At 47.7% G+C, this 14799-nt stretch overlaps 1 protein-coding gene and 1 pseudogene across 3 annotated transcripts in view; one reads left to right on the top strand and one right to left on the bottom strand.

Moving 5' to 3' along the window:
* LOC139264313 (catenin delta-2-like) overlaps positions 1–14799 on the top strand; it is a 1401072-nt gene that overhangs the window by 949564 nt on the left and 436709 nt on the right. The gene's annotated exons all lie outside the window — the stretch shown is intronic.
* On the bottom strand, positions 823–1061 carry LOC139264858 (U2 spliceosomal RNA; annotated as a pseudogene).

The following is a 14799-nucleotide window of genomic DNA, read 5'->3' as shown; positions in this document are numbered from 1 at the left end:
AACAAGTACAGCCTGAGGGGGCTCTGATTCCATCCCCTGGGTTTACCGTGGCGGAAGGGCCTTAAACTGTGGCTCTTCCCCATTGTGTCTTTGCAGCGACTGCACCAATCTTTAGTGCGTCCTTCAGCACATACTCCTGGATCTTGGATTGTGCCAGTCTGCAACACTCAGCCGTGGACAGCTCCTTGCTCTGGAAGACCAGCAAGTTTCGGGAAGACCAAAGTGCGTCTTTCACAGAGTTGATGGCTCTCCAGCAGCAGATGATGTCTGTCTCAGTGTGCGTCCCTGGGAACAGTCCGCAGAGCAAAGAGTCCTGTGTTACAGAACCGCTTGGGATGAACCTCGACAGCAACCACTGCATCTCCTTCCAGACCTGCCTTGCAAAGGGGCAGTCCCAAAGGAGATGGATGACAGTCTCGTCCGCACCACAACTGACTCGGGGGCAGAGTGCCGTGTCTCTGAAACCCCGGCTGTGCATGAAGGATCTGACGGGTAGGGCCCTTCTCACCGCCAACCAAGCTACGCCTTGGTGCTTGTGTGAAAGCTCTGGCGATGAGACATTCTACCAAACGAGTTCAACAGTCTGCTCAGGGAACTGTCCGACAGGATCCATCATCTCCTTCTTTCGTAGGGTGTCCAGGACCTTGAGTGCCGAACACTGCTTAATGGCCTTGTGGTCCCTATCTCTCTAATTTTTTAAAATTTTTTTTATTTAAATTCGTAGCCAATCGTTCCAATTCTTTGTCAAATCACAAACGCCAGAGGTCACCTTGCACACATCAAGGATCACTCTGCGCCAATGCTCTTAGCCAAAAGGCCTAGAGCCACTGCACCGTTCCTGGAAGTACTGCAATACCAGGTTCGTGCCATGGAGGTGGATGGGTCAGGCCCCCCACACACCTCCGTGGAGGTGGATGGGTCAAGCCACCCCACCCACCTCCTATTTCCAAAAAAGCAAGCATATACCTTCCTGATCCAGGGAGAACCACCTTGGGGTTATGGTGGTTACTCCCCTGTCAGGTCAGTTACGCATGATCTTAGCCAAAAGGCCGAGAAGCGATATCCCTATCTCTCTAATGTCCTACAGCCCTCCTTCAACTCAGTGTTCCTTCAACTGTTGCTTTGTGTCCGACCCCTACTTCCTTCGCACCACCATTGGCTAGGGTGACCATATTTTCTAAACCGAATACGGGGACACACAGGATGGTAGCACAGCGAGGCGCCAGGACAGCAAATGTAGATTGCGCACCATAGCAATTTTTTAGCAGCCTATATTTTAATAGTTGCTTATATACAAAATAAATGTAAAACAAATGTGCATATAATTACTGCAGATGTGATGTCACACTATTCAGACACTCGATCCCCATGCTCCCCCACCGCCCTAGTGATCACACCTGGAGCCTTCCCCCACACCCCATGTCTGAGATCATATCCGGCCCACTCTCCAGTGACTGAGGTCATATCCGGCCCCCTCACAAGTGACTCAGGTCATACCTGGTCCCCACCCAAGTGTCTGAGGTCACAGCTGCACACACCCCCCCCGCCTCCCATTACTGAGGTCCCAACTACATTCCCTTCGCCATGACTGAGGTCACACCTTCCCTCCCACCACCAGTGACTGAGGTCACACCTTCTCCCCCCCCCCCCCCTCCCCAGTGACTGAGGTCACACCATTCCCCCCCACCCCCAGTGACTGAGGTCACACCTGCCGCCCCCCCCCACCCCGTGACTGAGGTCACACCATTCCCCCCCACCCCCAGTGACTGAGGTCACACCTGCCGCCCCCCCCCACCCCGTGACTGAGGTCACACCATTCCCCCCCACCCCCAGTGACTGAGGTCACACCTGCCCCCCCCCCCCAGTGACTGAGGTCACACCTGCCGCCCCCCCCCCCCAGTGACTGAGGTCACACCATTCCCCCCCACCCCCAGTGGGAGGTCACACCTTACCCCCCCCAGACCCCCAGTGACTGAGATCATACCAGCCCCCCACCCCGCAGTGACTGACGTCACAACTTCCCCCTCGCCCCCCCCCCCATCCCCAGTGACTGAGGTCACACCTGCCCTCCCCCCCCAATGACTGAGGTCACACCTGCCCCCCCCCCCAGTGACTGAGGTCACACCTCCCCCCCCCCCAATCCCCAGTGACTAAGGTCACACCTTCCCCCCCCCCCCATTTTCAGTGACTGAGGTCACACCTCCCCCATCCCCAGTGACTGAGGTCACACCTTACCCCACCCTCCCCCTTCCCCCCCCCCAGTGACTGAGGTCACATCTCCCCCCACCCCGTGACCAAGGTCACAAATTACCCCACCCACAACATGACTGAGGTCACACTTGACACTGACCCTTCCCCTCTCTGTGTCTGAGATCACACCTGACACCGATCCTCCTCCTTCTCCTCTCTCCCCCCCGCCCCCCCCCACTGTATCTAGCATTAGTCATTAGTCCATCCACTCTTTCCCCCGGTGACTGTGACTGAGCCCTCCCTGGCATCTCCCTCACCTGCTCCGGTTACTCTTCTCCTTTAAAACCATCCATAAAACTTACCTTTTTGACCAAGCTTTTGATCGCCTGTCCTGATGTCTCCTTCTTTAGCTTGGTGTAAATTGTTTTCTGAGTTATGCTCCCGTGAAGCGCCTTGGGATGTTTTACTACTCTAAAGGGCTATATAAAGACAATTTGTTGTTGTAGCTGATATAAGAAATATGAAATGTTTCCTGAGGTAAGGTACTTCCTTACTTCAGGCCACACATTTGACAATTTAAAAAAAAATTTTAATAGGCAAAAATTAAAACAAATTTTCCATCATATGTCATAATAACCAAGCCTTGTTGATAACATTATTCATGTTGCAAATGTTCCCTCTTTTAGTTATAGTCAGCATCTCCATCAGCTTTTCCACCGCTGAACTCCTAATCCACAATTTCATCATTCCCAGACTCGACTACTCCAGTGCTACCTCGATGGCCACCCATCTTCCTTCATTCAAAAACTCGAGTTTGTCCAAAACTCTACCACTCATACTTTTTGTCTTGCTATCTCAGTCTACTCCCCCACCTTCTTCCCACCCAGTCCTCACTGGTCTCGACTGGCTCCCCATTCCTCAACTTATTAAATTTGAAACCCATGTCCTCGTCTGTAAATTCTTCTGCAACTTTACCTCACCCTATCTCTCCAAGCTCCTCCAGCCCTTCTCTGAATCTTATTCTTTTATTAATTCACCACACCATTGGTAGTGGAGCTATCAATAACTCTGGCACTGACCTGTGGGACTTTCTCTGATTCACCTCTACCTTTTTTACCTTTAAGAATCTCCTCAAAACTCATCTTTTCATCCAAGCTTTCCATCCCATTTCCTAATCTCTCACCTCCTGGCTCGACATTCATTCCCAGAATCTGTCTGTGAAGTGCAATGGGATGTTTTCTGCGCTAGTAGATATGTCGTCCATATCCTGTAAAAGTAAATGTGGCAAAGAGGAAAGCTCCAATATGTTGATCGGGTGCAGTTTTGCTTATTCTTGGTCTTTCCAACATAAAGCCTTACAATGTTCAACACTCGGCTTTCCTCGGCTCTGAAATGTTGAATTGAGTGCGTACTTCTCAACATGGGAGCACTGTACTATGTCGGAGGTACACTGCTTTGGTCACTGTCCAGGAAATTACTCTTCTCCTTGTTCCAAGGCATACATGGTGCACCAGTACCTGATCCAGTCAGTTGTCACAAAGTAGAAAATGCTCCGTTCTTTACAACTGTCGCACTTCACATTTATAAGCACATACTGAAATAAAAAACACAAATATCTGCAATGTCAGGATAAATAATAGCTGCATCCATCTTTCTCAACTAGCCTGGAATGAATGCAGTGTATTTAATCAGAAGGATTGCATTGTTTCATTTACCACAGGGAATGACCTGTTCCTTGGTACTGGACACAGCTGGATTATATGGAGGTTGGGGCTGTTCCTATCTTTTGTCTTGCTTTACAGCTGTGCAGTCACATATCACCTATGACTTGCAGGCAGATGGATTTTTTTTTACATTTCTAGACCACGGAGATCATCAATCCTAACTGATTAGGAGCGTAATACAGTGCAGGGTTGATTACCATGTTCAGCTGCCTTCGAGCACAGTTGATTCTTCAGATATGCAAATCTGATGTTTGGACTGGATAATAGCATGCTGGATTGGCCAAGTGGTCATTTCTCATTCTTTAATCAGATTCTTGGAATCGTTCCTTATTGTTTTTCGTGGGAAGTCTGGACCTGCTGCTTATTTTTGAAGAAAAAGGGTCTGTGTATGCCCACGGTCGTTCAACAATTTCTCGTTTTACACTGTAGATTGTTGACAAGTCCACCAGATTTAGGGGAATTGTGCAGTTCTGTCTCAAAATTCTAGCCGAATGGGTATTATCATAGAAAGTAGAAGTTTCAAAGTTTGCAATCTCCATTATTTTTGTGCTGCGTGTTAATTTTAATGAATCCATAACTGAGTTGTATTGAAATGTATTTAAAGCTGATAGAGGAAACTATTGGGGATACTCTGATGCTTTGCTAAAAGATGATGTAATGAATCAATTGTTGTTCAACTCAATTCAAAGGAATTCTGTTTGGAGTACTTCTTTAAATCCAGTGGGATTTAAGGTCCCATGGCACTATTCAACAATGAGTATGGGTGTTCCCTGCTGTTCTGGCCAACAGTTCTTCTGCAGTGCGCTGGTATTTATCTTCAGCAAGTCATCTGCTGTATTTTGCCATTGTTCTTGGAAAATCATCTAACTTCCAGCTAACATGTTGCACATACATATATTGTCATATTACTTTTTATGCTCTAATTTATACAACCAAGCTATTGTTGGATTACACTGATTTGTAATCTAGGCTGGCACTCCCATTGCAGTACTGAGTGAGTGCTGCACTGCCAGAGATGCTGCCTCCAGAAACTGTCACAGCAACTGGTGCAGTACTCAGCAAGTGGAGCAGCAAATTCACCGATCTCATAAATAAAACAACTTGCATTTATATAGCACCTTTGACAATCTCAGAATGTCCCAAAGTACTTTACAGCCAATGTAGCCGTGTTGTAATGTAGGAAACACAGCAGTCAATTTTTATACAGCAGACATCAAAGACTTAAATGACCAGATAATCTGTTTTAGTGATATTGGTTGAGGGATTAATATTGGCCAGGACACCTGGGAGAACTCCCATACTCTTCTTCAAATAATGCCATGAGATTTTTTACTTCTATCTGAGAGGGTAGACAGGGCTTTGGTTTAACGTCTCATCAGAAAGACTGCATCTTCGACAGTGCAGTACTTCCTCAGTACTGCACTGGAGTGCCAGCCTGGATGATGTGTTCAAGTCTCTGGAGTAGGTCTTAAACACACAACCTTCTGACTCAGAGGCAAGAGTGCTATCCACTGAGCCACAGATGACACCTGGAAGAGACCACATGTGATACTGCCTATCTGCTACCTTGTGATGAGAGTTTCTTGTGTTTCATTGGTATCCCCAGAAGCTACCAAGCTCTGTTATATCCCACTGGACAATGGATGATACATATCATTTTAAGAATGCACAGACTTTACAAGAGTTGATCTTTTTTATGTATCGATGAACTAAGTGTTAATAATTACACACAACAGTGAAAGAGACCCTGGGGTAGAAATTTCCCCCCCACCCGAAACGGGGCGCACGCACCCTGTTTCAATGATTTTTACCGCAGCTGTGGTTGAGGTTGCCTCTTGAGCAAAATTCCGCTCTTTGCTGTGTTTTTAAATCGGATCCGGAAGTCACTCTTAATGGGGGCAGTGACTACACGAGAGGGGCGGTGAGTACACTTGAAGGGCGGAAGTTAAGAGGGGTTGCATCACCACGGCTCTCCTCTTCACTTAAAGGGGAGAACCTTCGTGATTTTAAAACTTCGGCCCACTGGGCCACCAGGGAGGGTTTCGGCCGGGCCAGTGGCCTGGCACCCAAGAGGGGGTGCCAGGTTGCCTGTTGGCGGTCCAGCCAAACCTGAGGGCATAATTGTCGGGTCGATCTGGCATTCAGCCGACAAAAAAAAAACATGGCGGCAGCGGCAGGGCATCCTCCCCTTTAAGGGAAGCCGCACCACCGCTGCAGAAGGCCACAGCCTCACTGGACCATCGGGAAAAGACTGGCTTTGGCACCGGCCAGCAGGCCAAAGGTTTTCAGAGAGGAATATTGCCATCGGGGGGGGGGCAGTCGGGGGGGGATAGATCGGTGGTGTGCACAGTGATGATGCACTTAAGATAGATCGGCAGCAGCGGAGCAGTAGGGGGGTGATCGGGACACCACCGGGAAAACTTGGAAGGGCAATTGGGCTATCAGTGGCCATTCCACAAAAAGTCAGAAACCACTCCACTCCGCAGCATGGCCGCTGATTTGCAGTGGTAACAAGCCTTAAGGAGAGGGGCAATTTCGGCCCCCCTGTTGCTTGGAACTACCTGCAAATCGGATATATTTCATTGAAAGTACAGTTGTAGTTGAACAGATGGAGCATATCTACTTTACATACCCATGGGGCTAGAATTTCCACTCAGATCGCGAGGGCCCAAAAAATGGGCGATGTTCCAGCATTGGCGATGTGTCAACTTTCATGATCGCTGGAACATTGACCATTTTTGGGATCATGCCTTTCAGCTCCGCGATAGCCCAGCAATGTGAAATGGGCCCAGCGATAGCCCAGCGATGCGAAACAGGCCTCAGTGATGTGGAAGTCTAAGCTTTCCTAGCAACGGCCTTCTGCACATACGTTTTTTTTGGTAAACAGGTTTTCCCGCATTTTCGGATCATCCATGGATCAATCCTCCAATGTCCCATAAAAACATAAGAAATAGGAACAGAAGTACCGTATATACTCGCGTATCCTACGATCTCACGTATCATGCGACCCCTAAATTTTCGTCCCCAAAACATGATTTTATCATATATCTCATGTATCATGCGAGTCACTTTTTTGAGATACCAGATGCCATTAGGCTAGGCTTTCAAACAAGTTTAACAAGTACCCAACACGTAACAAGTACCCTAACACATAACAACGATCGAATACAGACCTTAACAACCGAATCATGAAACATCGAGTGGATTCTGTTGTGAAAACTGTTCGCGAATCGAACACCGATACAGCAATCGTTCCAGCTGGCTTGACTAGCGTCGTTCAGCCACAGCCTCCACTGTGTTTGCGGGTAAAAGAAGCATGGGCTGAGATAGATGGAGCCTCTAATAATGCAGAAAACTTCAGAGGGAGTTGTGGGTGGCGATCTCTAGACCACAGCAAAGATACAGTACAAGTGACAATAGAGGCTGCAATCCAGCCCAGGAGATACCTGCCGAGATTCAGCGTGGATACGGTCTGCTTAACAGCCTAACAGCCTAATCTTGGCCAGCACTTCACACCCGCAAATTTTGTATCTCGCGTATCATGCGACCCCCCAAATTTAGGTTACAATTTAGGTCTTCAAAAGTCGCATGATACGCGAGTATATACGATCTCTCGAGCCTGCTCCGCCATTCAATACGATCATGGCTGATCTGACCATGGAAGCAGCTCCACTTTCCCGCCCGCTCCCCATAACCCCTTATCCCCTTATCGTTCAAGAAACTGAATTTTTTTTGTTTTAAATTTATTCAATGTCCCAGCTTCCACAGCTCTCTGAGGCAGCGAATTCCACAGATTTACAACCCTCTGAGAGAAGAAATTCCTTCTTATCTCTGTTGTAAATGGGCGGTCTCTTATTCTAAGATCATGCCCTCTAGTTTTAGTCTCCCCCATCAATGGAAACATCCTCTCTGCTTCCATCTTGTCAAGCCCTCTCATAATCTTATACATTTCGATAAGATCACCTCTCATTCTTCTGAATTCCAATGAGTAGAGGCCCAACCTACTCAACCTTTCCTCATAAGTCAACCCCCTCATCCCCGGAATCAACCTAGTGAACCTTCTCTGAACTGCCTCCAAAGCAAGTATATCCTTCAGCCAGGAGGTGCACTCCCGGTGGGCCCAATTAACCCGGGGTGGGCGTGGGAAACCCCTACCCCGGGCATATTGGAAAATCTCGACCGAGATCACGGACGTGGTCTTGGCGGCGTCCCATGAGGCGAGGCATCCGACCAGTGCCAGAAGCACTGAAACAGCCTGGTTGTTTCGGCAAGATTAAGTATAGATTTTATATTGTAATGATGCAAATTGTAATTATAATTATAAATATCCAGGATTTAAATTAAGCTTGTTATTCTTACATATATTCCCTGCTAAGATCTGGACAGGTCTATGGACCTGTGCCCTTTTTAAGTCTCTCTGGCTGCTGTCACTTACACAGTGACCCAGCATGGACTGAAGGAGAGCTGCCCTTGCTCACTGTCTGTCCTGGGACACTTTGGGCCATTAGCTCCTGCCATTGCCAAGTTTACCAGCTATCCTGATTTTCGGCAATGTTTCGGCCCAACTTTCCACTTTTTAAGCAAAATTAAGCGATATATGGGCACTAGCCCAGCGATCTCAAGTGGAAAGTCTAGTCCATGATGTACAGGAAAGGTATAGAATTTTCTGGTTTTACGCCGTCAGTGTATATTAGATGTCAGGTTAAATCAGCACAAATGCTCTTTTAATTATATTTGGCCTTCCTGCAGGAAGTGTAGTTCTCGTATGCAATAGATCACAGTAGCTTCAAACTAGGGTTTATTAGGCTATAATAGCCAGGCTACAACCATACAAGCCAGGTTATTATGGACCCAAATTTGGCCAGTACAGATTTCTGGCGCACTCACCAGAGGTGCGCCGCTTTTGTAGAATTCCAAGGGCGCCAAAAATCTTCGGACCGAGTTTGGCTGCTCCCCAGCCTCTCCTCGATGGTGACGTAGCGTGGCAACTGGATTCGGGTGCGGAGCCAGCTCCTGGTGCTGAAAACAGTGCTGGGACCTCTGCACATGCGCGCTAGAGTGTGCGCGCATGCGCAGTAGCTCCTCGCCCCCAGAATCTGTGAGAGTGTGCTGCAGGCTGTATGGGAGGGGTCGAAGCGTGTCGTCCCTATCCCTGGCCGAATGGGCTCCCTCATCGGCGGCCCGCTGCCTTCCCGGGCTGTGTTTTGGTAGGACTTCTATTTTTTATTTGTTATTGATTGATTGCTTATTATTTTGGTCTTGGTGCTTTAGGTGCAAGGTTCCTTCTATTTTTTATTTGTTAATTAATTGCTTATTACTTTTTGTGCTTTGTAAGGCTAGGTGCAGGTCCTCTCAGCTTCCTTGTATTTTTTATTTGTTATTGAATGCTTATTTTTATGCTTTGCTTGGTGCTTTAGAATGTACTTACCTGCACTGATTTCTTAACTCTCCGCAAGAGTTTTCTGTGTGGCCACAGTGGCCACATACACTGGTCTAAGTTAGTTTGGAGCAAGTATTAGCTGTCCAAACTGGCTTAAATGGCAAACACAGGCGTAGGTGGCTGGTAACGCCCCCTTTTGGAAAAAAAAACTACTTAAAATAAAATCCTAACGAACTCACTTACACTGGCGCAAATTAAATGTGTAGAATGGGTATTTTTAAGATACTCCAGAAAAATCAAGTTGCTCCAAAAAAAAATGGAGCAACTCCTGGCCAAATTTGGGCCGATTAATACTAACCAGGCTACACCAATACTAACAAGTCTGTAAACAAAATAGGCTCCCTAAACATGTTCTTATATTAAGGCTTTGCTGGAAATATGTGCATGAGTGGACTTAACACTCTTTTTGAAATTGTGATTGAAGTTGAAAGAAAGGCTCCTAGAAGACAGTTTATAATAGTAGTTGATGTTTTGTACAGTGCTGAATGGCTCTAGGTAAAGTTTGTTGCATATCCAGCAACACAGCCTCCACTCACTCAACTGTGAAAGTTCTCTTTGTGCAACTCGTTAGTATTCCCAGTCCTACATTCTCTCAGCCTAGCACAGTTTAGAGCTGTGGGACAGTTAAAAGGCAACCGTTTAAAATTATGAACACATGTCCTCAAAGAGACTAAGCCGCTATTTCTACACCACGATTTTCTTGTGACCTTTTCAGGAAACAGAAGCCAGTGAGATGATACAAAGATGGGTGGGAAAGTAAATTGTGAGGAGGACACAAAAAATCTGCAAAGGGATATAGACAGGCTAAGTGAGTGGGCAAAAATGTGGCAGATGGAGTATAATGTAGGAAAATGTGAGGTTATCCACTTTGGCAGAAATAATAGAAAAGCAAATTATAATTTAAATGGAGAAAAATTGCAAAGTGCTGCAGTACAAAGAGACCTGGGGACCTTGTGCATGAAACACAAAAAGTTAGTATGCAGGTACAGTAAATAATCAGAAAGGCAAATGGAATGTTGGTCTTTATTGCAAGGGGGGGATGGAGTATAAAAGCAGAGAAGTCCTGCTACAATTGTACAGGGTATTGGTGAGGCCACACCTGGAGTACTGCGTACAGTTTTGATCTCTGTATTTAAGGAAGGATATACTTGCATTGGAGGCTGTTCAGAGAAGATTCACTAGGTTGATTCCGGAGATGAGGGGGTTGACTTATGAGGATAGGTCGAATAGGTTGGGCCTATACTCATTGGAGTTCAGAAGAATGAGAGGTGATCTTATTGAAACATATAAGATAATGAGGGGGCTCGACAAGGTGGATGCAAAGAGGATATTTCCACTCATAGGGGAAACTAAAACTAGGACGTAGTCTTAGAATAAGGGGACGCCCATTTAAAACTGAGATGAGGAGGAATTTCTTCTCTGAGGGTTGTAAATCTATGGAATTCTCTGCCCCAGAGAGCTGTGGAGGCTGGGTCATTGAATATATTTAAGGTGAGATAGACAGATTTTAGAACGATAAGGGAATAAAGGGTTATGGGGAGCAGGCAGGGAAGTGGAGCTGAGTCCATGATCAGATCAGCCATGATCTTATTGAATGGTGGAGCAGGCTCGAGGGGCCAAATGTCTTACTCCTGCTCCTATTTCTTATGTTCTTATGAGATGGTTCTCATATCCAGGGCTCTCGAACATAAGAGACACATCTAAGATCCACTGTTTCATATTGAGGCACCTAAAGCACAACAGAGCACAGGCTTTCAATGTGCACTCTTAGCTCCGACCAATTAGGAACATAGGAATTGCTAGACAAAAGAAGATGGAAGTCCATCTAGTTCATCTTCTACTATCCTGGTAATTGCATGATACAATGATAATGAAGTTGTTGGCTAATGATGGCGATCAATCTCTATGAATTAGTCTCAACAGACTCAGACATGAGTCGAGGAAAACTCCAATGGTGGAGAGCTTTGGGAACCAAAGATCCAATTTGCGGGTTTAGGTGTGGGTCGGCAGTAAAAATACCAAAAATAGTATGCGCATCGAGAACCCACCGTCACCCTGCCGCCTTGCACATTTAACTCAGGTGGCTTTGAAGGCTGACACGGACCCGATCCACAGAGGCGGCGACCTCATTGAAATCATTAATTGCTTGTTTACAGACCCTTAACAGTGATTTTAACGGCTGTTTCTGAGTTTAACTGCTCGAGCAGGGGATTCACGGAGGTCGGACCAAGATGAGCCCCACCATCAATAACACCAGCAGCGGCAGCAACCATAACAACAGCTATAGAATCATAGATCTCCTCAATGACCTGAACCTCCACAGCAGAGAGGGGGTCAACAAAGCACCCCAGGAGGCAATACCCACAAACTGGATATACAGGCAGATGATGAACTTTCTCAACAGGACTGAGCAACAGTGCTTCAGGAGACTCAGGCTATCGCGCCAGATTGTGCAGATATTTTCAGCTTGTTGGAACAAGACTAGCTACCCAGAGGTCCTGGTGGACATGACTTACTAGTGGCTGTCAAAGTCACCACTGCCCTCCACTTCCTCACCTCAAGCTTCTTCCAGGGATCTGCAGCAGATATTTGCAGGATCTTGCAGTCGGCTGCACACCGATGCATCACCCAGATGACTGATGCAGTCAATTATGTGAACTTTGTCAGGGATAAAGCCAGTGTTACTGAGCGAGTGTTCAGCTTTGCGGCTCTGGCTGATTTCCCACAGGTGCAGGGCATCATTGACTGCACACATGTGGCCATTAAGGCATCCCATCATCAGCCAGGGGTGTTTGTGAACTGCAAGGGTGTACACTCCATTAATGTGCAACTCATCTACAACCATAAAAAGTTCATTATGCATGTGTGTGCCAGATTCCCTGGCAGCTGTCATGATTCTTTCGTGCTGCGCCAGTCCACCTTCCCTCAGCTCTTCGCACCTCCAAACAGACTTACCGGCTGGCTGTTTGGAAACAAGTGCTATCCACTGAAAACGTGGCATGACATGCCACCTCTGAGGAGACCAAGTACTGAGGCTGCGGAGTGTTCTAATGAGAGCCACATGTCCACCAGATGCGTCATAGAACAAGCAATCGGGATGCTGAAGGTGCGCTTCAGATGTCTTGACACATCTGGAGGAGTCCTTCAGTACACACCAGCCAGGGTCTCCAGAATCATCATTGTCTTCTGCGCGCTGCACAACATAGTGCAGCAGCGAGGATTGGAGGTGTATGGCGCACAGCACACAGCCTCTTCAGAGGAGGAGGACGAGCAACTGGAAGATGAGGAGGAGGAGGATGTGGAGGAACCTGAGATGCAGATAGCACCAGCAGTGGCGCACATTGCTGCCTGGGAGTCCCGGGATGGCCTCATCATGGCCAGGTTTACTTAACTTGCTCCAATGCAGCCACGTGCTGTACTAAGTGCCCCCCCCCCCCCGCCCGAACAACACCATAAAGCAACCCTACAATGACTATGCCATTCCTCTCAGCCAAAGCCCCAATGCTTGACGTTAACTAATGCATCAACATTAATATGTCAACATTCACTCCAAGTGACAAAGCAACTATCAAGTTTTGAGGCAAAAATGGACATGACCCGAAAGTGGTGCAAAGAAAAATATTTATGTGTGAAATCAAAACAAGTGAAACTTAGCACTAACATTTTTTGATAATCCCATGTGCATCTACTTTTGTGTCATTTTCCTTTTGTGAGTGCTTCTATGAGGTGCAATCCCTGTGGCTTCAGCAGAGATAGTTGAAAGCTGCTCACTTCCTTGCTGCAACTGCTCAGACACTGTTGGCGGACGTCCTCTGGGTTTTGGAGCCTGTGATGGCCCCACCAAAGTCTGCTCCTCCTGCGACTGTGCAAGGGCAGACTTGGCCTTCAGGAACGCATGTGGTGGCAAAGGGGGGAGAAGTGTGAGCACTTTGAGAACTTCCATGTCCCCTCTCACCGTCATCCCTCTCGTGGGCCACCCGCACTTCCCTGCTGGCAAGGAGCTGGCGAGCACCTTGCTGCACAGCAGTGGAGCAATGAAGGCCCAAGTCAACGTTTACATCCCTCCTCGAGAGGAGGTCTATGAGCGCTTGCCATCTGCTGTCCACAGCTAGCATGTGCTCATTTGAGCAGTGCATTTGCTGCTCCTGCAGGTGGAATCCTTTCCTAAGAACAGCACATTGTCACCATCGCCTGCGACATGGTGGTGCTCATGTTGGAGTTGGACTCCTCCATTCCCTGAACATTTGCAGACATCGCGCTGAAAATGCTGCCAGAGCCTCATGCAATTGTTGCTGCCCTTCCAAGAGCACCTTCTTTCTTGAAGGCCCTAGAGGCTCAGCATCTGCATGCAGCTCAGCAGAGCTTGGAGCGTCCTGCACCGTCCGGCGATGAATCTCCACCGCTGTCCCTGTCAACACCACCTGCTCTTGCTCACCTGTGAATTGTTAGACACCAGGTGTCAACTCGACTCTATGGCGCAAAGGACCCACCGAGGTGTGCGTATCTGCGCTGGTGCTGGCTGCGCCTGGGTCTGCTGAAGCTGCACCCTCAGAGACTGGAAGCTCCTCTGAGGAATCATCTTCCTCCCCCGGCTGGACAGTGAGGGGAGGGAGGGAGTGGGGGGGGGCGGGGGCAGCAGTTGATGGACCTGTGGGAGAGTAAAGAGATGAACTAGAAGTGTTATAATAAGAATGGGCGAAGTTACCGTTATGCACATGATGACATTTCACTGGCTGGTAACGTCAGTCGCCATATGAGTAAAAGCTGTATGCCATTTGGCTTTATGAGATATGATTCTGTCACTAGGTTGCTGGGATGCCCCCCTCTCTCTGTCTCCCACCGCCAGCGTCTCTTGAACTCCCAAAATTTCCAGACCCACTTCCTCTGCTGCTGTAAGATGTGCAAATACTGGAGAGCCACCTCCAATTCTCCCCCTCTCTCTGTTGTTGTGGGCTCTCTTCTCCTGCAAGGAGTGAAAGAAGGGAGGTTTGAGTGAGTGATGGAATGAGTGTAGAGAATGGATGAGTTACATATGTAGAGAGTAGCGACAAAGGAGTGGGCTGCCAGTGCCAAATGGCCTAATTCTGTGGTGTTACTTGCTATGATTGCATTAGGATGATGGTGAGTGTGAGAGATGGTTGGTCAGATAGGGATGTGAGTATGTTGATGGATAGGCGTGCAAAGTATGTTGGTGTGAGTTATGATGTGCAGGAGTAGGCTTGGGAAGGCAGAGTGATGGGGATGTGCTGACAGGCACAGAGGATGAAGTTGAGTGTGGCTTTGCACTCACCTTTCCTGACCTCATGAGGTCATTGAAACATTTCCTGCACTGTATCCAGGTCCTCCTGACCACATCCCTGCTGCTGACCTCCTCAGCTATATCCAACCAGTCTTTTTGTTTCTTGTAGACGTCTCCTTTGCCTATCAGCAGGGAAGAGAACCTCC

The sequence above is a fragment of the Pristiophorus japonicus genome, chromosome 5, assembly GCF_044704955.1.
Source record: "Pristiophorus japonicus isolate sPriJap1 chromosome 5, sPriJap1.hap1, whole genome shotgun sequence".
Taxonomy (NCBI): Eukaryota; Metazoa; Chordata; class Chondrichthyes; family Pristiophoridae; genus Pristiophorus; species Pristiophorus japonicus.
This window is presented reverse-complemented; position numbering and strand designations above follow the sequence as displayed.